This window comes from Lissotriton helveticus, chromosome 1_1, assembly GCF_964261635.1.
Source record: "Lissotriton helveticus chromosome 1_1, aLisHel1.1, whole genome shotgun sequence".
NCBI lineage: Eukaryota > Metazoa > Chordata > Amphibia > Caudata > Salamandridae > Lissotriton > Lissotriton helveticus.
Window position 1 is genome coordinate 130395712 of NC_136057.1, and position 23126 is coordinate 130418837.

General features: G+C 54.5%; 1 long non-coding RNA gene across 5 annotated transcripts in view; it reads left to right on the forward strand.

Moving 5' to 3' along the window:
• LOC144768252 (uncharacterized) overlaps positions 1 to 23126 on the forward strand; it is a 215675-nt gene that overhangs the window by 186675 nt on the left and 5874 nt on the right. For 2 of the 5 annotated variants that reach the window (XR_013598509.1, XR_013598506.1), the window contains exons 3-4: positions 6071 to 6186; positions 19186 to 19259. This is a non-coding gene — a long non-coding RNA (uncharacterized LOC144768252). Of the gene's footprint in view, positions 1 to 6070; positions 6187 to 18322; positions 18427 to 19185; positions 19260 to 20718; positions 20867 to 23126 lie in introns of those variants that run through there. The other 3 variants (XR_013598510.1, XR_013598508.1, XR_013598507.1) reach the window with 3 other exon arrangements.

The following is a 23126-nucleotide window of genomic DNA, read 5'->3' on the forward strand; positions in this document are numbered from 1 at the left end:
CTCCTCTCCGTTAAAGACCACTTGTCGAGTCCTGCTGGCGCTGCCGCGGCTCGACCTCTCGGAACCCCCGGCTCGAGGATTGAGAGCTGTGCGCAGGGTATCCCTTCCTGCACCCATACTGAGACTGTCCCGCTACCCTGTCCCTTTTACGAGACTCTACAGATCCCTCGACCTGCCTGTACATACCGCTGAGAGCAAGCAACCTTTATTCCTGATAAAGCTTAAGAACTTAACCTCTTGTGTGGTGTCCGTTTGTAGTGTTGAGGTTACTCTACTGTACGATCCTAGGAGAGGGCCCTCACCCAGGAGTCCTCTCGATAACGCTCGGCTACTTCTCGACGGAGAGGTGGACCTAGGGGTGGTCAGTCCGACATCTTCTGCCTCCCCCGGGGTCGCCTTTCTAACAGTGGTGGCAAGCGACGGGATCCGAGCCGACGCAGATCGTACAGAGAGTGATTCACCCACTACCGAGAAAAACACACCGCGACCATGACTACGCAAGAAACGAGACTGACTACGGAATTCCAGAAAGAAAAAATGGAAGATTATAGTCACAAGGAATTAATACAATTCTGCAAAGACCTGGGCATCGCTACCACTGGCCTAAGCACCAAGGAAGACTTTAAATCGGCCCTACAAGCATGGGTGGACGCCGGTGACACGCCACCCCAGAATGAAGACAATCCGGGCCCGAACGGAAGCCCGGAGGCCGACACGACCCCAGCGGGGGAGAGACCCGCAAATCTAGGCGCGGGCCTCCCCCACGAAGACGCCCGAGAACGAGAGAGGAACCGGCTTCACGAATTGGAGCTCGCACGACTCCAGCTAGACGGATAACTACAGCTGACGACGAAAAAGATAGCCCTCGAGCAACTACGGCTAGAAGGAGACCTGGAGGAGAAACGAAGACAAAGCGACCTTGAGGAAAAGAGACTCATGCTCGAGCATGAGCGCGGCTTAAAGGAACTAGAAATCAAGGCCAAAACTAACGATGCCAACGCATCCGGGGGCAAGACCTCGCCCCCGCCTGTGGACACGAAGGTGCACATACCCAAAGATGTCGGCAAGGAGTACTATAAGAACGACGACATTCAACAGTGGTTCAAAGCCTATGAAGTAGCCATGACCGCCCATCGAGTACCCCTCAAGGACTGGGGCGCCGGCCTGTGGGGGAAGTTCGTCAACGAGGGGAGGGACGCTCTGCTAGAGCTTCCCGATGCCGAGATGACCTCGTACGAACACATGAAAACCGCTCTCCTCACTCGCTACGGACTCACCCCCGAAATGTACCGCCAGCGATTCCGAGACTGTAAAAAAATCCCCGGTACCACTTGGGTGGAGTACGTGAACTTTTACAGCAGAGCCTTTGAGGGGTGGATCAAAGGCAGCCAGGTCACCACCTACCAGCAGTTGGTCGACCTCATTATATGGGAACATCTTTCCAACAACTGCTTCATCGAACTCCGGCAGCATCTCCTCGACAGCAAATTGACAGAGCCACGAAAACTCGCTGTCGAGGCTGATAGATGGGTGAGCACCCGAGTCCCCCGGAGCCCGATGGGAGACTACGGCCGGGGGTCCCCGAGGAACCACCGACCACGAGGCGGCGGAGGAGGCCAGAACAGGGGCCGAGACGCCCCCATGGGGTCCTCCCCTACCTCCACTTCGCCATCCCTAGGCCGAAGGGGGGCCCCTCCAGCAAGACCGGGGCCCTGCCCGAATGGTACATGCCACAGATGCCAGCGACAGGGTCATTATGCGAATGTCCCCCTCTGCCCGATGAACCAGAGACCTGGCACCACCGGTCCCCCAAACTGCCAGATCGCGGCCGCCGCCCTGGGTAGAGAAGGAGGCGAGGAAGAAGACAACGACCCCGAGCAGGCCGAGTGGGAGCCCGCCGCTATGATCTTGGCATGCCTGGGTGATCGAGACATGATCCCCCGAGACCCGATCCCAGGCAACACACAGAAATACCGCCAATGGGTCACCATCAATGGACGCCGGGCCGAAGCCCTCCGTGACACTGGAGCCAGCGTGACGGCGGTCCGCTGCCACTTGGTGACCCCAGAACAAATTCTCCCCAATGTCCTGTGCCCGGTACGGTCGGTGGACAACTCCGAGAGTTTGTGCCAGATGGCCCGTATCCCCTTCGAATGGGGAGGGGTGTCGGGCATGCTGAAAGTGACTGTCCGAGACGATGCCCCCGTGGACTGCCTCCTCGGGAACGACCTGGAAAGTTCCCCCTGGACCCACGTCGAGCGGAGAGAGCACCTGGGGATGCTAGGCCTTCCCGAGTGGGTCTGTGCGACCACTCGATCCATGACCGCCCGGGCCTCCGCCCCGAACGAAGATGCCCTGCCGGAAGAACCGGAGTGGCCCGCACCTCCACCGCCCGCCGTCACCGAGGACGCCGACCCTGAACCCGGCCCCCAGGGGCCCAGCCAGGAAGACCTCACCGAGCTCGGCCACCTTCCAGAACTACCTCAATGGCGCCAAGAAGGTGGCCCCTCCCGCAAACAATTCCGGCAGGAACAGAAAACCTGTCCCTCCCTCGAGGGAATCGGACAACAAGCCGCCACTCAAGCCGCTGGAGACTCCTCGGGGTCCCACTGGGTCTATTGGGACCACAACCTTCTATACAGCGAGCAGAAGATTGCCGAACTAGGGGCCAGCCGGGTGCTGGTCGTTCCCCTCCGATTCAGAGACTTCCTCCTGAACTTGGCACATGACGTGCCCCTCGCCGGGCACCTGGGGCAGGACAAAACTTACAGCCGCCTGGTGACCCATTTCTACTGGCCGAGAATGCGCAACGATGTGAATAATCACTGCCGGTCCTGTCCGACCTGTCAAGCCAACGGGAAGAGCGGGGGGAAAGTCAAAGCTCCACTCCAGCCTTTTCCCGTGGTCACCACCCCCTTCGAGCGAGTGGGGATCGACATCGTGGGACCCTTGGACCCCCGTACCTCTCAGGGGCACCGCTTCATCCTCGTTATGGTGGACCATGCCACCCGCTATCCTGAAGCCATCCCCCTCCGAACCATCACGGCCCCAGTGGTAGGCCGAGCCCTAATGGGGATCTTCTCCAGAGTCGGCTTCCCCCGAGAAGTCGTAAGTGATCGGGGCACCAACTTTATATCTAAATATATGCAGTCCCTGTGGCAACAGTGCGGGGTCACATATAAGTTCACCACCCCGTATCACCCCCAAGGAAATGGACTTGTGGAGCGGTTTAACCGAACACTGAAGGGAATGATCAAGGGCCTAGAGGAGCCGCTACGACGCAAATGGGACGTCCTGCTGCCCTGCCTCCTGTTTGCATATCGAGAAGTACCCCAGAAGTCCCTGGGTTTCAGCCCCTTTGAACTATTGTATGGGCACCCGGTCCGAGGCCCCCTCAGCCTGGTCAAAGAAGGCTGGGAGACGGCTGTCCGAGGTGCCCCACCAGATGTCTACCAGTACCTCCTGACACTCCGCAACCAGACTCGGAAGTTCCGGGAACTTGCCGAGGCCAACCTGGAGGCCAGTCAGGAGGAGATGAAACGCTGGTATGACCAGAACGCCTCGTCCATCGAATTCGAGCCGGGCCAGCAGGTCTGGGTCATGTCCCCGGTTGAACCTTGTGCCCTCCAGGACAAATGGACGGGGCCCTTCAAAGTGGTGGAATGCAAGAGCCCCGTCACTTACTTGGTGGACATGGAGTCCCCCCGGAACCCCCTCCGGGTTCTACACGCTAACCGGCTCAAGCCGCACTTTGCCCGCACTGAACTAAGTCTGCTGCTAGCGACCGATGACGGAGCTGAAGACGACTCCGAACCTCTACCGGATCTCATGGTGGGCCCGACTCCATCTTGGGCCCACCACGTCACGAACACGTGGCCTCGGCCCCGGCCCCAGTGAAGCCCCGACATCGAGGCACCAGGATCCCCCCAGTTGGTCGAGTGGCCACTCAACAGATCCAAGAGGAGGGGAGTTTCGATGGGCCTCCAGCCGTCCCCGGACACCTGGTATCGATCGCCCTCCGGCCTCCCTGGGCACTGGCTCCACCCCCCTGCTGGGCGTCTGGACACCATCATCCCGGCCCCTCTGGCCCCCAGGCGCGAGGGTCCGGACATCAAAGGACTCCAGTCCTATATCTGGGCCAGCCCTGGAGTAGGACGGCAGTTGTATCCTGGACTGGAAAGCCCTGCTGACGCTATCGCGGCCGACACCAGAAGAACTCATTTTCCTGTAACCGAAAGCTACCCTGGGAGCCTGCTGGCGCTGCTGCTGCCCACCTTCACTGAACCATCCTGAGAGCCTGCTGGCGCTGCCGCGGCCCACCTTCGCTGAACCATCTTGAGAGCCTGCTGGCGCTGCCGCGGCCCACCTTCGCTGAAACCATCTTGAGAGCCTGCTGGCGCTGCCGCGGCCCACCTCCGCTGAACTATCTTGAGAGCCTGCTGGCGCTGCCACGGCCAACCTTCGCTGAAACCACCTCGAGGCCTGCTGGCGCTGCCGCGGCCTCCTCTCCGTTAAAGACCACCTGTCGAGTCCTGCTGGCGCTGCCGCGGCTCGACCTCTCGGAACCCCCCGGCTCGAGGATTGAGAGCTGTGTGCAGGGTATCCCTTCCTGCACCCATACTGAGACTGTCCCGCTACCCTGTCCCTTTTACGAGACTCTACAGATCCCTCGACCTGCCTGTACATACCGCTGAGAGCAAGCAAGCTGTATTCCTGATAAAGCTTAAGAACTTAACCTCTTGTGTGGTGTCCGTTTGTAGTGTTGTGGTTACTCTACTGTACGATCATAGGAGAGGGCCCTCACCCAGGGGTCCTCTCGATAACGCTCGGCTACTTCTCGACGGAGAGGTGGACCTAGGGGTGGTCAGTCAGACATCTTCTGCCTCCCCCGGGATCGCCTTTCTAACACACCTCTTGCTTCTGGCTGACACCTCTTGCCTCTGGCTGACACCTCTTGCCTCTGCCTGACACCTCATGCCTCTGCCTGACACCTCTTACCTCTGGCTGACACCTCTTGCCTCTTGTTGACACCTCTTTCCTCTGTCTGACACCTCTTGCCTCTGTCTGACACCTCTTGCCTCTGTCTGACACCTCTTGCCTCTGCCTGACACCTCTTGCCTCTGCCTGACACCTCTTGCCTGTGCCGGACACCTCTTACCTCTGCCTGACACCTCTTACCTCTGCCTGACACCTGTTGCCTCTGGTTGACACCTCTTACCACTGGCTGACACCTCTTGCCTCTGCCTGACACCTCTTGCCTCTGCCTGACACCTCTTGCCTGTGCCTGACAACTCTTGCCTCTGGTTGACACCTCTTTCCTCTGCCTGACACCTCTTGCCTCAGGCTGACACCTCTTGCCTCAGGCTGACACCTCTTGCCTCAGGCTGACACCTCTTGCCTCAGGCTGACACCTCTTGCCTCTGGCTGACACCTCTTGCCTGTGCCTGACACCTCTTGCCAGTGCCTGAAACCTCTTGCCTGTGCCTAACACCTCTTGTCTCTGGCTGACACCTCTTGCCTCTGCCTGACACCTCTTGCCTCTGCCTGACACCTCTTGCCTCTGCCTGACACCTCTTGCCTCTGCCTGACACCTCTTACCTCACACCTCTTGCCTGTGTCTGAAACCTCTTGCCTCTGCCTGACACCTCTTGCCTCGGCCTGACACCTCTTGCCTCGGCCTGACACCTCTTACCTCACACCTCTTGCCTGTGCCTGAAACCTCTTGCCTGTGCCTGACACCTCTTGCCTCTGGGTGACACCTCTTGCCTGTGCCTGAAACCTCTTGCCTGTGCCTGACACCTCTTGCCTGTGCCTGACACCTCTTGCCTCTGGCTGACACCTCTTGCCTCTGGCTGACACCACTTGCCTGTGCCTGACACCTCTTACCTCTGCCTGACACCTCTTGCCTCTGCCTGACACCTCTTGCCTCTGGCTGACACCTCTTGCCTCTGGCTGATACCTCTTGCCTCTGGCTGACACCTCTTGCCTCTGGCTGATACCTCTTGCCTCTGGCTGACACCTCTTGCCTGTGTGCCGCTGATCTCTGCTCTGACTCTTATCTTGTTCTCAGGACTCAAAATTTGACGATCTGTAAGCCCGAGGATGATTCTGCTGAACGTGAACACACCGAGAAGAGGTTCTGCTCGCAGCACTCCTACCTGATGGAAAGAGTGAAGAAGATCAAAGGTGAGTGAGTCCAGCCCTGAGGACTTCACAGCTGAGGGGCAGGGGGGGGGTCATACATGCAGCAGAACTAAACACACAAACTCAGGTAACGGCGCTGGGGTTCCCCCTTCATCCCTACTGTTAGATTTGGGGGTATCTAGTTGGCACAGGTAGGTACTTGTGACAATTAGGGACCCTTGCCTCTAGTCAGAGGGGTAAGGGGGTACACTCCTAAAATAACCCCTGCACACCCCCTTGGTAGTTTGGCACAAGCAGACAGGCTTATCACAGAGGCAGTGTGTAAAGCATTTGTGACCACATACAGTAATCAAGTGATAACACTACAGATGGACATCACACAGGTTTTATATATTATATTTTGATCCCTTACTGTCTGTAGCTCTCACTTCTCACCTGAACCCTGGCCCCTCACTGTCTGTAGCTCTCACTTCTCACCTGAAACCTGGCCCCTCACAGTCTGTGGCTCTCACTTCTCTTCACCTGAACCCTGGCCCCTCACTGTCTGTAGCTCTCACTTCTCACCTGAACCCTGGCCCCTCACTGTCTGTGGCTCTCACTTCTCACCTGAACCCTGGCCCCTCACTGTCTGTAGGTCTCACTTCTCACCTGAACCCTGGCCCCTCACTGCATGTAGCTCTCACTTCTCACCTGAACCCTGGCCCCTCCCTGTCTTTGGTTCTCACTTCTCTTCACCTGAGCCCTGGCTCCTCCCGGTCTGTGGCTCTCACTTCTCACCTGAACCCTGGCCCCCCACTGTCTGTGGCTCTCACTTCTCACCTGAACCCTGGCCCCTCACAGTCTGTGGCTCTCACTTCTCTTCACCTGAACCCTGGCCCCCCACTGTCTGTGGCTCTCACTTCTCACCTGAACCCTGGCCCCTCACAGTCTGTGGCTCTCACTTCTCACCTGAACCCTGGCCCCCCACTGTCTGTGGCTCTCACTTCTCACCTGAACCCTGGCCCCTCACAGTCTGTGGCTCTCACTTCTCACCTGAACCCTGGCCCCTCACTGTCTGTGGCTCTCACTTCTCACCTGAACCCCGGCCCCTCACTGTCTGTGGCTCTCACTTCTCACCTGAACCCTGGCCCCTCCCTGTCTTTGGTTCTCACTTCTCTTCACCTGAGCCCTGGCTCCTCCCTGTCTGTGGCTCTCACTTCTCACCTGAACCCTGGCCCCCCCACTGTCTATGGCTCTCACTTCTCACCTGAACCCTGGCCCCTCACTGTCTGTGGCTCTCACTTCTCACCTGAACCCCGGCCCCTCACTGTCTGTGGCTCTCACTTCTCACCTGAACCCTGGCCCCTCACTGTCTGTAGGTCTCACTTCTCACCTGAACCCTAGCCCCTCACTGCATGTAGCTCTCACTTCTCACCTGAACCCTGCCCTTTCCTGTCTTTGGTTCTCACTTCTCTTCACCTGAGCCCTGGCTCCTCCCTGTCTGTGGCTCTCACTTCTCACCTGAACCCTGGCACCCCACTGTCTGTGGCTCTCACTTCTCACCTGAACCCTGGCCCCTCACTGTCTGTGGCTCTCACTTCTCTTCACCTGAGCCCTGGCTCCTCCCTGTCTGTGGCTCTCACTTCTCACCCGAACCCTGGCCCCCCACTGTCTGTGGCTCTCACTTCTCACCTGAACCCTAGCCCCTCGCTGTCTGTAGGTCTCACTTCTCACCTGAACCCTGGCCCCTCACTGCATGTAGCTCTCACTTCTCACCTGAACCCTGGCCCCTCCCTGTATTTGGTTCTCACTTCTCACCTGAACCCTGGCCCCTCACTGTCTCTGGCTCTCACTTCTCACCAAGCTATCCTGGCTGATGAGGGCTGAAAGCCCGAAACTGGTCCCAGGATGCTTGTTTCCAGTTCAGGGAGGACCTGGCCTGACAGTTCGGGTTGGACTGTTCCCATGAGGCACAGGGTCAAGACTGATTTGCATATGGCTGGGTCCAAACTGGAATGGCATGTTGAGCAAAAAAACAATGGATTCAGGCCCAGATCTCTGCACTGGGGTGGATGTATGACATTGTTCTGCATTCAGTCCATCAACTGTTGTTTTTGCATTTGTCACCCCGAGTGGGACGGGTATGCTCGGACGTGAGTCCCATGCTCTCCATGCCACTGGAATCAAGCTATCCTGTCTGATAAGGGCTGAAAGCCCGAAACCGGTCCTAGGATGCTTGTTTCCAGTCCAGGGAGGACCTGGCTTGGCAGTTTGGGCTGGACTATTCCCATGAGGCACAGGGTCAAGACTGATTTGCATATGGCTGGGTCCAAACTGGAATGGCATGGTGAGCAGAAAAATGATGGATTTAGGCCCAGATCTCTGTACTGGGGTGAATGTATGACATTGTTCTACATTCTGTCCATCAATTGTTCTTTTTGTACTTCATGAGAGGCTTCTTCAGTTTTTGTCTGATTACTGTGATTCTTTGGCCAGTCTTGCCTTTGGTATCCTCACGAGTAATTGACTGTGACGAGGACGTAGGACGTAGGGATAATGCTCTGTTTGCTTGCCAGTGTTTATCTGTTTGTAGCTCTTCCTTAAGTGACTTTACAACTTGTACATTTGCATTTCTTTTCCTGTTTATATCTCTTATGAAACTCATGTCATCCAAAGTCCTTATGTAACCCAGCTGGTTCTTTTGTAAAGCGCTCTGACATCTTTGGGTAATGTTCGCGCTATAGAAAATTGCATTAAATAAATAAATGAAGCAATCTTCGTGATCCTTAGTTTGTAGTGTTTGTCACAGTCGATACAGCCCTCACTCGTCTCCTGAATTTACTGGCCTCAGATGGCTTGGCACATCAGGACGTGGAAGGGGTATGACCAGGTCTTTTACCACTCTAAACAGGTGGAATTAGTGCAGGACCGCTCCTACTTCCTGTTTTTGGTCTTGTCTACGAGGTGGGCGCCCCTCACGAGTAATTGACTGTGATATGGACTACGGACGATGAAGATTACCGGTTAGCAACCGGACCACAAATCCACCATGGTTTTGTAAGGAAGTTGATTTTCATACAGAAGTAAACTAGTGAGCTGAAACAAGCGGTCTTAAGTAACTGTAGAAAAACATTAGGGTCGAGGACTTGGTAAAAGTGAATCAGCCTGGTTACCGCAAGGAAGGGTCACCATAGTCAATGTCTGTTATTCTTAGTATAGGTGAAAAATAAAATAATTTTTAGACAATAAGATTCACTAATATAACAATATACTGAAGAAAGGTTAATCCACTTACATCGGGAAATGTGCCTCAACTCACCGTGGCATGCAGCTAATGGTGACTCTCCGCCCTAATAAAGAATTATAGGATGGTGAGCATGGTAAGAAAATAAGTCTTCTGGAAGGCCGTAACAGTTCTAGGCATTCACAATTAAGTGTAAAGATAAAGTGTGCCCATGTAGATTAAAAACTGTCCAAATACTCATAGGCAGTGTCTACAATAGTGATTGAGGTATTTTCGTATGACTGTGAAGTCCCTAATAGGTTCCCCAAGCATGTATTCAGATGTCACTAAAGTCTATCGAGAGAAGAGTGCAGCGTAATGGTGTTTAACACTAGGGGGAGACATACCAAGACCGTGGAGGCTGTTGTGTGTCTGCCTTGAAGTTTGTGTATCAATTCTTTTGATGTCTCGTCCCTCATAACAGGCATGTGTTGCGGCAGCACAGGGTGAACAAAGGCAGACCCTAGAGCAGTAACATCCAAAGCAAACATGTGGTGTATGGGGAAAAAAGATTCTTAGAGCTAGTTGGCCTAACACACAAGCACAGCGTGCTTAGATTTGAGAAACAACTATCCCATCAAAACGTGCAGCGGTAATGCACTTGACAACACTGCTTAGTTTAAATCTAAATGCTTCATTATTGAAGTTGAAAAGAGCGGACGTGCTTGATAACAATAACAAAGCTGCGATGCAACAGAGAAAATGCTCTTAAAATAGTTGACCTCAGCATGGGTGCAGAGTGCTTTGTTTTTAAGAAACAACACCTACCACATGTGGAGCAAAAACTTTCCTACGAAATGAGAGTGTGCTTTGAAACTTCCATATCTTTAACAGTAATGCAGCATTCTTTATATTAATTAACAACGATGAAGGAAATACTCAGTAAGCACTGGTGAGATATTAAATGGTAATTAAATGAAATCTTTCTTCGTTTGGTCTGATAAGATACAGCGCTATTAGATTTAGGGATTGCCGTTGTTGTATTTAGAGATCGTGAAATAATTTATTAAAACGGAATATATACTTAAGATACAGCAGCAAAGAGTGGAATGTGGAAGTAGCAGATGACGATTGGTCGTTGATGGCGCTACCGTTTATCAACAAGAAACATTGCCGGAAGTCTGGTAATAGAGTTCAGTGGGAACAGGCTGAAAAGGCATTCAGCCTGTTGATTAGTTGTCCCTAACATGTGACATACGAGATTTTGGACTTGGTTTTTAGGTCGAGACTGGCTTAGGCATCGCACATACGTAGTCTCGCCAGCGAGACTAAATGTCTCAGAGTAGCGTGGGTAAACCCCACCCATCTTCTCCATTGGCTGGCCTCCTAAACGGCTGCCAGCCATTGGAGAAGAGGTCTCTGTGACGTTCTCTTTTCGCTGTAAACCCCGTCCTTTTCGAATTGAGGGGTGTGTTTTTTTTGTTTCTTTCTCTCCTCTCCTCCAACCAATGGAGAATAGGGGAGAAAGAAAAACACGCCCCCCAGTCTGAAAATGATGGGCCTTGCTGCCTCACGAGGATCCGCGTTATGGTCGCCTATTTTTTAAAATTCTAATTAGGGTGCCGACCCCGCTTTATAGTGTACGTCAGAGCTTTCCAAAGTGTGTGCTGCGACACCTTACTGTGTCGCCTCCACTCTGTGGGTGTGTCGCGTGACAATGACTCCCCCCCCCCCCCTCGTGTGTGGCAGCCCGGGCTCACACAGCTCCTGGGCACACACACAGCCACATCCGAGCACTTCACAGGTCATTAAAAGACTGTGTACTTGTTAAAGAGGCTTTGTTGATAGCTGGGGGTACCTGTTGGAGGTGCTCCAGTTGGCGGGGGTGGGGCCCCTTTTCTGCGCCTGGATCCGTATTCTATACAGTGCGCCTACGGCCAGGGTCAGACTCGGAGCGGCCCGCTGTGAGGAGTGGCAGCTGGGCAGGGGCACCCGCCAGGGGTGCCCCCTGTCACCGCTCCTTTTCGCTTTGGCGATTGAGCCCCTGGCGGTGTCACTCCGTGCGGAGATGGCACCCTGGGGAATACGAGTGGGGGATGTGGTGCACTTGGTTTCGCTTTACGCGGATGATGTGCTGTTCTAACCGACCTCCCCTCGGGAGTCGCTACCGCTCCTGTTACGCCACTTGGAGCGCTTTGGTGCAGCTTCTGGACTGCGCCTTAATCCTGAGAAGTCCCTGATCTTTCCCCTTGCGGGTTGCGGTGAGGACCCCAGTGTGGGTTTCCCGTCCCTGGGACTGCGGTGGGAGATGGAGTCCTTTCGCTATCTGGGTATCCAGGTGGCCGTCTCTGATGAACAGTTGCTGGCCCGGAACGCCGACCGTGTGCTTAGTTCCCTACAAGAATCTGTGTCCTTCTGGAATACGCTTCCACTCTCTCTCATGGGACGGTTGGCTGTCTCGAAGATGGTGATGCTGCCTAGAGTATTATATATCCTACAGAATACCCTCTGTCCCCTTCCTCCTCGCATTTTCACCAAGCTTAATACGATGCTCACCTCCCTGCTCTGGGCGGGCAGGCGCAGCAGAGTGACGTTGCGCACGGTGGTCGGACGCTGGGAAGAGGGGGGCCTAGAAGCCCCGCGTTTTGATTTATACTATTACGCGGCCCAACTTATACCAGCTGCGCGCTGGTTCGCGGGTACGGATAATTGGGAGTTGCGACTCCTGGCTGGTAGCGCAGATGAGAAGACGTTACAAGTGGCTCTGATGCGAGGCAGAGGAGCGGATGACACCCTGCCGTATATTGTCCGACACACTGCGGGACTTTGGCAGCGAGTTGTGGAAAGGGTGCTGAGACGGGCCCCTTTTCATAGGGAGCTGCCAGTATGGATATTGGCTCCGGTCACGTTAATGGAGGAGCACATGTCGTTTCGGGAATGGCGTGAGGGCGGCTGTGACACCTTGGCAGACCTGTATCCAGACGAGTCCTTCGTGACCCTGGAGAGAGCTACGGAGGCCTTCAGTCTTACTGGGGGTCAATATCTTCACTATATAGGCCTGCGGGACATAGCGAGAGCAACCTGGCCACAGTTCCCTGAGGCGCCCCAGGTGTCCCATACTTTGAATATCCTGCTATCGTGCGGCACAGGACGGCGACTGATAACGCTGTTATATACGGCGATGAGATTTGACTCGGTCCCCCCGATTTCCCCGGCCTGGGCGGCATGGGAGGCGGATCTAGGGGTCGCCTTAGACCCGGGACAGGGGAAACGGATAGGGACACTCACTAGGAAGGTGTCGTGTAACGCACGATTCAAATTAATCCACTTTAATTTTATGCACCGCACTTACGTAAACCCAGTGGCTTTGCACCGCATTGCTGCAGATAAATCGGATGCCTGTCCTAGGTGTGGTTCAGTCGGAGCCGGATTTCTCCATTTGGCTTGGGAGTACCCGCTGGTCGGGGACTTCTGGAGAGTAGTTGTAGTCCACATCAGGAAGGTCACGAGTCTGCATCTTGACCTGACCCCGCTCCATTGCTTGTTAGCCCTGGTCCCCAAACCTAGGAAGAGGAATCGGTCATATAAAATGCTAAAGCTGCTCTTGGTGCTGGCTACAAGGTGGTGGCTATTACCTGGATGGGACAAAGGGCGCCAGACATGACATTGTGGCTTCGGGACGTGGGGGAATGGACACTGGCTGAAGAAACGCACATACAGCATGCGCGTAGAGATGACCGGCTACAGGAGGACTTGCTTGCATGGCGTATGATGTGCGCTGTGGGGTCGGCTGCTAGCGACTCCGATGCAACTAGTGCTCCATTGTTCTCCTCCGAGGAATCGGGACCTGAGGAAGGGGCGGCGGGAGAGGGGGAGGGAGAGTAGGTGGTGGGGTAATGCCCTGATGACTGTGCACAAGTTACTTATTGTCGGTTTCTATACTAGCATTGCATCCCGAGGATTGATTCTTACATCTCCTGTTATATCTGCAACGTTAGAACCATACTAGGATTGTGAACTGTGTACACCTGTATTTATCTATACTGATGCCAATTTTGGGGGGGGACTGTATTGTTTATCTTGATGCAAAAATAAAGTTTAAAATAAAAAAAAAAGAGGCTTTGTTGATGTTTCACCCCTTCTAAGAGCCCCTGCAGCGCCACCCTACCTACTGCTAAATGTTTCAGCCTCCCCCCCCCTGAAATGTGGCTCCAGTTGGGCCTCTGCGCTGGGGGGTGTCTGCTGCATTTAATAAGCTCTGTAGCGCCTCCCTCCAACTTGGGCCCAGCAGGCACCAGTCTCGCCTGCCAAGCACCAGCCTTAGCCAGTGGCACCGGCTACTGCGAACATGATTCCTGCTCCTTGACCTTGTCGGACACCCGGCAGTGGCAGCTTCCGAGCAGTTTCGAAAGGAGTCTCTGCTTGGCGCACTGGTTCAAGGAACTGCATCTTATTAATTAGAAAACTCAGGCGTTCGCAGAGAGGTGGGGACTCTGTCCAATGTATTTCTCAGTAGTTGCATTTAATAATAATATCACATCCAACGGCTCCCTGTAATGCACAAACAGCAGAGGCAATGCTTTTCCAGGGGCGGCTCACGCGAGAAGTTCCTGAGAGAAGGGGAACGGCGAAAGGGTGCCACAGAGATATGGGGGGGCAGAGATAGAGGGAGTGATAGAGAGGGAGAGAGCGAGAGAGCGGGGAGAGACAGAGAGAGTGAGAGATACTGAAGGATGGAGAGAGGTGGCGAGAGACATACCGATGGAGAGAAACACAGAGAGAGAGAGGGAGAGAGACTGAAGGATGGAGAGAGAGAGATAAAGAGAGAGGAGGGATAGAGAGGGGGATAGAGAGGGGGAGAGAGACTGAAGGATGGAGAGAGAGGGCGAGAGAGATATTGAGGGAGAGAGCCAGAGAGAGAGAGAGAGAGAGAGAGAAAGAGAGGGGGAGAGACAGAGACTGCAGGGAGAGGGAGAGGAGGGAGATGCGGGAGAGAGGGAGAGAGGGAGACAGGGAGAGGAAGAGGAGAGAGACTGAGACGGAGAGGAGGGAGAGGGAGGGAGTGGGAGAGGAGGGAGAGGAAGAGGACGGAGAGAGAGAGAGGAGGAAGAGGAGGGAGAGTGGGAGAGGAGGAAGAGGAGGGAGAAGAAGGGAGAGGAGGGAGAGGAGGGAGAGGGAGAGGAGTGAGAGGAAGAGGAGGGAGAGAGGGAGAGGAGGGAGAGGAGGGAGAGGAGGGAGAGGAAGGGAGAGGAGGGAGAGGAGGGAGAGGAGGGAGAGGGAGAGGAATGAGAGTGAGACAGAGAGAAGGGAGAGGGAGAGCAGGGAGAGGAAGAGGAGGGAGAGAGGGAGAGGAGGGAGAGGAAGGGAGAGGAGGGAGAGGAGGGAGAGGAGTGAGAGGAAGAGGAGTGAGAGGGAGACGGAGATGGAGAGGAGGGAGAGGGAGAGAGGGAGACAGAGAGGGAGAGGGAGAGAGGGAGAGGAGGGAGAGGAAGAGGAGGGAGAGGAGAGAGGGAGAGGAGGGAGAGAGGAAGAGGAGGGAGAGAGGGAGAGGAGAGAGGGAGAGGAGTGAGAGGGAGACGGAGACGGAGATGAGAGAGAAGGAAAGGAGGGAGAGTAAGAGGGAGAGGGAGAGGGAGGAGAGGAGGGAGAGTAGGGAGAGGGAGAGGAGGGAGAGAGGGAGAGGAGGGGAGAGGAGTGAGAGGGAGAGGAGAGAGAGGAAGAGGAGGGAGAGAGGAAGAGGAGAGAGGGAGCGGAGGGAGAGAGGAAGAGGAGGGAGAGAGGGAGAGGAGAGAGGGAGGGAGAGGAGAGAGGGAGATGAGTGAGAGAGAGAAGGAGAGGAGGGAGAGAAGGAGGGAGAGGAAGAGGGAGAGGGAGAGGGAGAGGGAGGAGAGGAGAGGAGAGGAGGGAGAGGCAGAGGAGGGAGAGAGGGAGAGGGAAAGGAGGAAGAGGAATAAGAGGGAGACGGAGAGGGAGAGGAGGGAGAGGGAGAGGAGGGAGAGGAAGAGGAGGGAGAGAGGGAGAGGAGGGAGAGAGGGAGAGGAGCGAGAGAGGGAGAGGAGGGAGAGGGAGAGGAGTGAGAGGGAGATGGAGAATAGAGAGAGAGGGAGAGGAGGGAGAGGGAGAGGAGTGAGAGGGAGACGGAGAGGAGAGAGAACCCCCTGTAGGAGGTTCGGCTCGCTCGCTGCGCTCGCTCGCATTATCGTGTCACAAGATGAAGATTGTCGAAAAGGTGTGTCACCGACGTGGAAAGTTTGGAAAGCTGTTGTGTACGTCATGGCGTCAGGCAAACAGACGGAGAGAGAGAGAGAGCAGGCACAGCGCAGTGTGGGGCTCGGGGCACACATTCCGCGACTCCGTGGACTTCAGAGACGTCTGAGAGCCCGTCTCCTTCCCTGCCTGGCGGCCCCTCGGTCCTGCTTTGCCTTCGCTCCCTCGTTAGGCTTGGAGGGGGTCGCTTTCTTCCATTGTTTAAGGTCATTAGGGAGGGTGCGCAGTGGCCTGCGGCGGGCTGTGACGCCGTCCCCAGTGGAACAAGTGACAGCGAGTACTACCCTGTGACGCTGGTGCGCACACTGCGACAGGGCCACAACCGGCGGTAAGTTTAACACGCTTTAACCAGTTTAACACGCTCAGCTAGCTGTAATAAAGTATCCCGAGTAGGCTGGCTTGGTGCTGGCATGCTGAGAGGCCCTGTACGTGGTGTGCATCTCTGGTGACCCTCAGGACCAGGGGAGGTAGCACCAAAGTACTGCACTTCTCTAACCACAGAGACAGCACAGGTGTGGGAAAATCTTAAGAAACGCCATCGGTTGGTGCTGCACTGAGGTGCCCTGCTGCTCCCGGGTGTGATCGGCAACTTCTGTGCCGGCCGGACTGAGGCCTGCAACCCTGGGGCTGGGGCACGCAGTAGACTGCGCGTGTAGGTACGGCAGCCCTGGTGGAACGAGAGACCCGAGTACCACCCTACGACTTCAGTGTGCACACTGCGACAGTGCCCCAAATGGCAGTGAGTGAAACTGTTTGCTGGGGCATATCGACGAACGTGCACAGGGACTCCGGGGATGCAGTAGTGAGAGCACGTGGGCCAATCTGTAGACAAGCCATATAGCTGGAGGCCTCCTCTCTTGTCCCCAATCTGAGGCCACAGGTTTGGGTCCTCTCTGCCTACGGCGCCTGAGGTCCCAAACAAAAAATTGAACACTGGGAGTCCTCCACCGAGATACGCATAAGGGGCACCACACCCTAAAAAGACGACCGGAGGCACCGCACTAGCAAGTGAATTGGGAGACTGAGCTGTGTCGCTTGCCCACACCCCCCCTTGTCCTGGCCTAGCCCACCCTCGCTGGGCTCACTCTAGGAGTGAGAGCTGAAGCCAAGGTGCCCTGTATCGAACCTCGGTAATATGAGGCCTTCACATAACCCTGCATCAAGCTGCCGTTCTCCCCGCCCCGAGGAACCCGGAGAATCCTCTTTAAGGCGGGCAAGGCTGTACTCGCCAGTTAGTGGCACATCATGGTGCAGAGTATGTCCCTGCAAGTTTATTTTGGTAAGATCCTTTCCTGCCTCTCTGGTGGTTTCAGTTAATTTCTTCGTTGCAGCCTCTGAGGGGCTCTGTGCGGGTCTGAGAATTCTCTCTCTCTCTCCAGCTGTAGGTGTCTATCCCCTTCGCATCTTTATGCTTTTTTTTTCCTTTCTTTATTCCCCTCTCGCTGCCCTACCCTTCCCTCTTGCATCTGGGTGTTTGATGTTATGGGAGTGCCTTTATCTCTCTGCATGCCCCCTGTCCATCCTCGGTTTCCCTCCCCGGCCCCGCCTGTTTCTGGCACTGACAATAGCCGTGTGAGCCGCTGGCTCCGACCCCCCCAGCTCATGACAATGCCCCCTTGGTCCCGCTGCCGTCAGCCGGGGATCGGATGTCTCCCACTCCCTCACTTACCTCATCTCCCCCGCAGCCCAGGAGTCACGAGGTAGCTAGGCCGAGCTCAAAGGGTTAATGCAAAGCAGCCAGAAGAGCCCTTCCAAGCACTCTATGCCACAAACACTGGGACGCATCTGAAGACAGCACCTGCCCTCAGACCGTTCTCTCGGTGTGAGTGGAGACCCCCACAGCTGTAGAGTAAAATTAAGATGACATTTGTAAATCGCGCCCACAGCTGTTTTTAGGTTTCGCCTATTACCATTCGCTTGCGAATGGAATAGGCGAAAATTCAAGGGCTTGATCGACTAGTGAAACCACTGCGGTTTCACTGCAGTTTCTTCACAGTGCATGTGAGGTCACGTGAACACAAAAGCGGGTCACGTGACCGCACAAGCATCTCTCTAATCCGCCTGATCCCACCAGGCTCTCCCGCCCCCATCCGGCTTCCCTCCGCGCATCTGCCTGCCACACTTCTCCCCTCGCACGCATTCCCGCCCCCCCCCCCACCAGGCTCTCCCGCCCCATCCAGCTTCCTCTATTCCTCACCCTTGCTCGTTGTTGCTTTCCGGGTGTTTACTTTCTTCAACCATTAAGTCCTGCCGCCCGCAGCTTGTTGTCTTTGCCACTTCTTGTTTACCATCGCGCTGTAACTTTTAAATATGCTCATCTCCATTCCCCATCGCGCTGTAACTTTTAAATATGCTCATCTCCATTCCCCCTCCTCACCCCCCTCTCTCACCTACAGCAGGGACGCTCACAAAGCGGGTGCATTCCTAATTAAAGAAATCTACTTGGACGCTTCGTCCTTTCCCCTCCCTCACCCATCTATATCTCTCTAATCTGCCTGTCCCCACCAGGCTCTCCCGCCCCCATCCGGCTTCCCTTGTCTCCCTACCCGCAGTTTAATCGTGGTAAGTTTGTTGGTGTCAGGAGCTTAGAATTCCATGTTTGACTCTCGGTATGATGCCATAGCTTGTTTCCTTAATTTCAATCATTCTGGCCAGTTGTTAGACTACTAGTACCATGATGCAATGCCCCCCTCACATTATCTGAATCTACAAGTTAGGTCCGATGCGAGCTTTGTTAAACTTCCGCATTTCTGAGACGCAGTGAATCGTGCACGCCGGACTGAAATTTGACTTGCTCAAGCTTCTGGAAACAGGCAAGTTATGAGGATCTGTTCGATCGTGCTAGAGAGAGCGCACTCTGCATTCACGCACACGCTCACATCTTGTTTAAATCCATCCAGGAACTTACCGACATGCTAAGAGTCTGCCGTTGATGCCTTCATGAATGAAGTGAGTTCAATCAGCTCCCGCGGTGCGGGGGGCCCCTGTACTCCAGGAGCCCCTCCCTAGCCGTCACCCAGCAACCACTTTGCACTCTGTCCGAGCACAGACTTAGAGCGAATGCTGTGCATTCTCCGCATGGCTCTCTTCCAGCACCAGAGTACAATTGCTGTTCAATATTGGTGCCGGTCGTTCAGTCTATATCAGTTCGCTTAAAAGTGTAATTACTGAGTAAGCTGCTTTCTTGATTACACTCGTATATTAAATTACTTTACACGGGGTCACCGCAATGTGAAACCTTTCTCAAACTTCTCTCTACGACAACTGCAATCCACCACAGAGCCCATGGTTCAGGGGCAAGTTGTAGCAGTTTTGTTTCATTTTTATGGCAACAATATACCCACGCAACTAGTCAAAGAAGTGTGACCACGCTTTAGGTCCACCTTTAATTGACAACAGTTACACGGGTAAAAGGTAGCTGAGATCGCGTTTTAAACTACGTTCAGAAGTTCTACTTTTCATGGACATTTACTCCACAAACAATGTGTCGTTTCAGTAAAGTTTCTACTCATACTAATGGTCGTTTTTGTACAGCTCTACTAAGCCCGTATTTTGTTCTTTACTATTTTCAGAAACCTGCATTTAAAGAGGACATATGTTCCCTCATGGGTTTCATATTGCTGTGTTTATTTTACAAGCGTGAAGGGTAAGGACAACCTTGTTATTATGCTTATAACGATAAGTAGAGCTAATTTTAATACTGGGGACAGCTATCTAATCACTCATTTTGTATTTCTTATGTGTATCACAGTGCTTGGCCTAGTCCCGGTCATGAGGAAGAACCCTTAAAGAAATTTGGGGTTCTGAAACGCTTATATGCCAGCAACTTTTTTCCGCTTTTGCCTGCCTCTTTCTTCTTTGTCTGCCCCGGCACCCTTTCTTCGTGCTTCTTTCCCCTCTTTATTGCCGACTGTTCATTCTTTTCCCTTTATCCTCCTTCGCTACCACTTTTTTATTCCTTCTTTACATCGCTACATACCCCATCCCTCTCTCCGTCTTTTTATCTTCCTAGTCTATTTATTGCCCCCTCACGCTCCGCTGTCTCCCTTCCTTCCTTATTCTGTCCTGTGTCTCTTCCATTTGCTCTCACCGTGTGTTGTAATTCGCACGGCCGTGCACCTCCCACCTCCTTTCCTACCACTCTGTCTAACTCATTCTGACAACACAAGGTGACCCAAAATTGTAAGAGTCGCCTGACCACCTTCATATTACGGTTTTCGTAATAGTGTATTGAATTGATAAACAATTTGCTCATGCGCTTTTTTAAAGAAAGACTGACAATGCCATGAGCGAGCACGGGCACAAATTAAGCTGTGCTCTACCTCAACCCTCCAAAAAAGGAAAAACACAACCAAAACCTTCGGAAGCTGCCACTAATGCCCCGAGGAGCGTGAAAACCCGACAATGGCCTTCAGAAGGGTTACAGCTCTTCCTAATAACCAAAACTCTATCCAGCATTGGCATTACACACAACAGACCTATAAGTACGTGCACAGCCACCTACCATAACAAGAGACAATAGCGAAGTAAGAAGGTTCAACAGACAGGCTCAAAGATCAGTACTCCGTAGTAACAAGAAGGTGACATGTGGCACTTAACAAATTAACAAAATGTAAAATAAATAAAGATGGAGGCAGTGCCAGCTTGAGAACCTGTATGAGGAGCCATATAGTAGCCAAATGTGTTCTCCCACAACCTCAAATATCTGTCTGCCCACCCCCCTCTGACCAACACAAACTTACTCACACATGCAACAAGCACTGGCGTTGCCAATAGGTTTCGCATTTGGAAAGTTGGAGCTATTGGTTTTGTAAATGACATTTTATATTTATTTATTGTTATTGACAATGCCAATAACGATATATAAATATAAAATGTCATTTACAAAAACCAATAGCTCCAACTTTCCAAATGCGAAACCTATTGGCAACGCCAGTGCTTGTTTATTCTACTGTACTCTCATTTTATATGTTATAGTCACATGGTGAGTTAAAAGGCGGTCGTTCATACCGTATTTCATTGGGCTCCGCAGCTTTTGATTTAGAAATTGATTCTAAAGTTAGATAATTTGGAGTGGTATTGAAGAATGGTATTCTGCTCCATAGGGCTCTATGCATGTGCTGGGGCCAGAGTGCAGTGCTTGCTGTTGAGAATTTATGCTGTATTTGGCCCCAACTGACTGCAGGCTCATTCGGTTTGATCTGTGAACGGACTTGTGCGCCTGTCCTTTTGAGTCGACCCGAGCGTACAGATGTGAGTAAAGCTGATGTGTTTTATTTATTTATTTTAAAAGTTTTTATTATCATTTCATCGTCAGCAATTTACATACAGCAATAAACATCAGTCGTCTCCATTTGTGATGAAGCAGTACATTACACATTTCACTGCGTACATGACAGGTTATCTTAGTGACCACTGTCCCTTGGGCCGGTCACACCACGCACCGCGCACACTCCTCGTGAGTGAGCCCAGGCTGCCCCTCTTTGCCGCCACTGCCCGCAGCTGCGATCCTGGCACACCTCGGCTGCTGACCTTGCCGCCGTGATCCTGGGACTCCGCGGTTGCTGCTGCTGATCTTGCCCCGCTAGCGCTGCGATTACTTTTACCCTGTGCACCTTTGTCTAGCTGTCTGTATCTCCTTGTGCCCAGTGTTGTTTCATCTGTGCGTTATTGTTCTGTCCCTGCTCTCCCCTGGTCGCACCCAGCCCCTGCCGCGCTTCCCGCCACCTCCCCATTCCCCGCCGCTGGCCCCTGCGGCCCCACCCCCTCACCTCGAGCGCCCTTCCCATTCGCCGCCCCGCTCCCGCCTCCCAGCTGACCCACCCTCCCACTGGACCATAAAGGACGGAGTGCGCGCGGTGGTGAACAGTGACCACTGTCCCTTGGGCCGGTCACACCACGCACCGCGCACACTCCTCGTGAGTGAGCCCAGGCTGCCCCTCTTTGCCGCCACTGCCCGCAGCTGCGATCCTGGCACACCTCGGCTGCTGACCTTGCCGCCGTGATCCTGGGACTCCGCGGTTGCTGCTGCTGATCTTGCCCCGCTAGCACTGCGATTACTTTTACCCTGTGCACCTTTGTCTAGCTGTCTGTATCTCCTTGTGCCCCGTGTTGTTTCATCTGTGCGTTATTGTTCTGTCCCTGCTCTCCCCTGGTCGCACCCAGCCCCTGCCGCGCTTCCCGCCACCTCCCCGCTCCCCGCCGCTGCCCCCTGCGGCCCCGCCCCCTCACCTCGAGCGCCCTTCCCATTCGCCGCCCTGCTCCCGCCTCCCAGCTGACCCTCTCTCGCTCCGCCCCCCCCCCACTCTCCACTTATGGCAGAGTGGCAAACGCGCTGCATTGACGCACAGCGGGCGCGCCGAAGGCGCACCAAAGGTAAGCCCGTCTGCGCCCGTCCGCACCTTGACCGCGCCCAGCGCCAGTACCCCTGGCCCCCGAAGATACCAGCCCACCCGACGGACTTACGACGCCACCGAACTCAACGCCGGCCGAATCCCTGGATGCTACCGAGCCACCCCGAGACGCACCCACGGACCTTTCAGCTGCCACTCCTGCAAGTTTACCTGCATCCGGACCTGCACCGCACCCGCAAAGCCGAGCACCAACAGCAACCACCTGAAGTACATCCTACTCAACACTCGCTCCGTCCACAGGCACGCCGTCCAACTCTGGAACCTGATCGACACTACATCCCCAGACGTCGCCTTCCTCACGGAAACCTGGATGAACGCCTCCTCAGCACCCGACATCGCGATCCCCATCCCGGACGGATACAAGATCACCCGGAGGGACCGCATCAACCAGACCGGAGGAGGCATCGCCATCGTCCACAAGAACACCATCCGCATCACGACCAACACCGACGACACCCTCGCAGCCGCCGAACACCTGCACTTCCAGATCCACACCGACCCTAAGACCACCCTCAGAGGCACCCTCATCTACAGACCCCCGGGACCACGCACACAATTCAGCGAAAACATCGCCGACTTCATCAGCCCGCACGCCCTCCCCTCTGTCGACTACATCCTCCTCGGGGACCTCAACTTTCTGGAGAACAACAACGACCGCAACACCACCACCCTGCTGGACAACCTCGACAACCTCGGTCTCAAGCAGCTGGTGACCTCCCCCACCCACTACGCCGGACACACACTCGACCCCATCTTCTCATCCAGCAAGCACATCGCCTTCAGCCACACGACCGGACTCCACTGGACGGACCACAGCTGCGTCCACTTCAGCTTCAGAAAGAACACTATCCACCACCACCAGCAACAGATCGCACGCAGATGCTGGAACAAGATCACAGCCGACCAGCTCGCCGCAGCCCTGAGCCAAGACCCCCCCCGCCAGCTCATCGAACCCCAGGAAGGCCGCCAACAACCTCACGAAGTGGAGCAGCAACTGCGCAGACGACCTCGCCCCACTGAGAACCCCACCCAGCAGACCCGGCAGAAAGAAAGCACCATGGTTCACCGACGAACTCAAGAGCTCCAAGAAGAACTGCCGG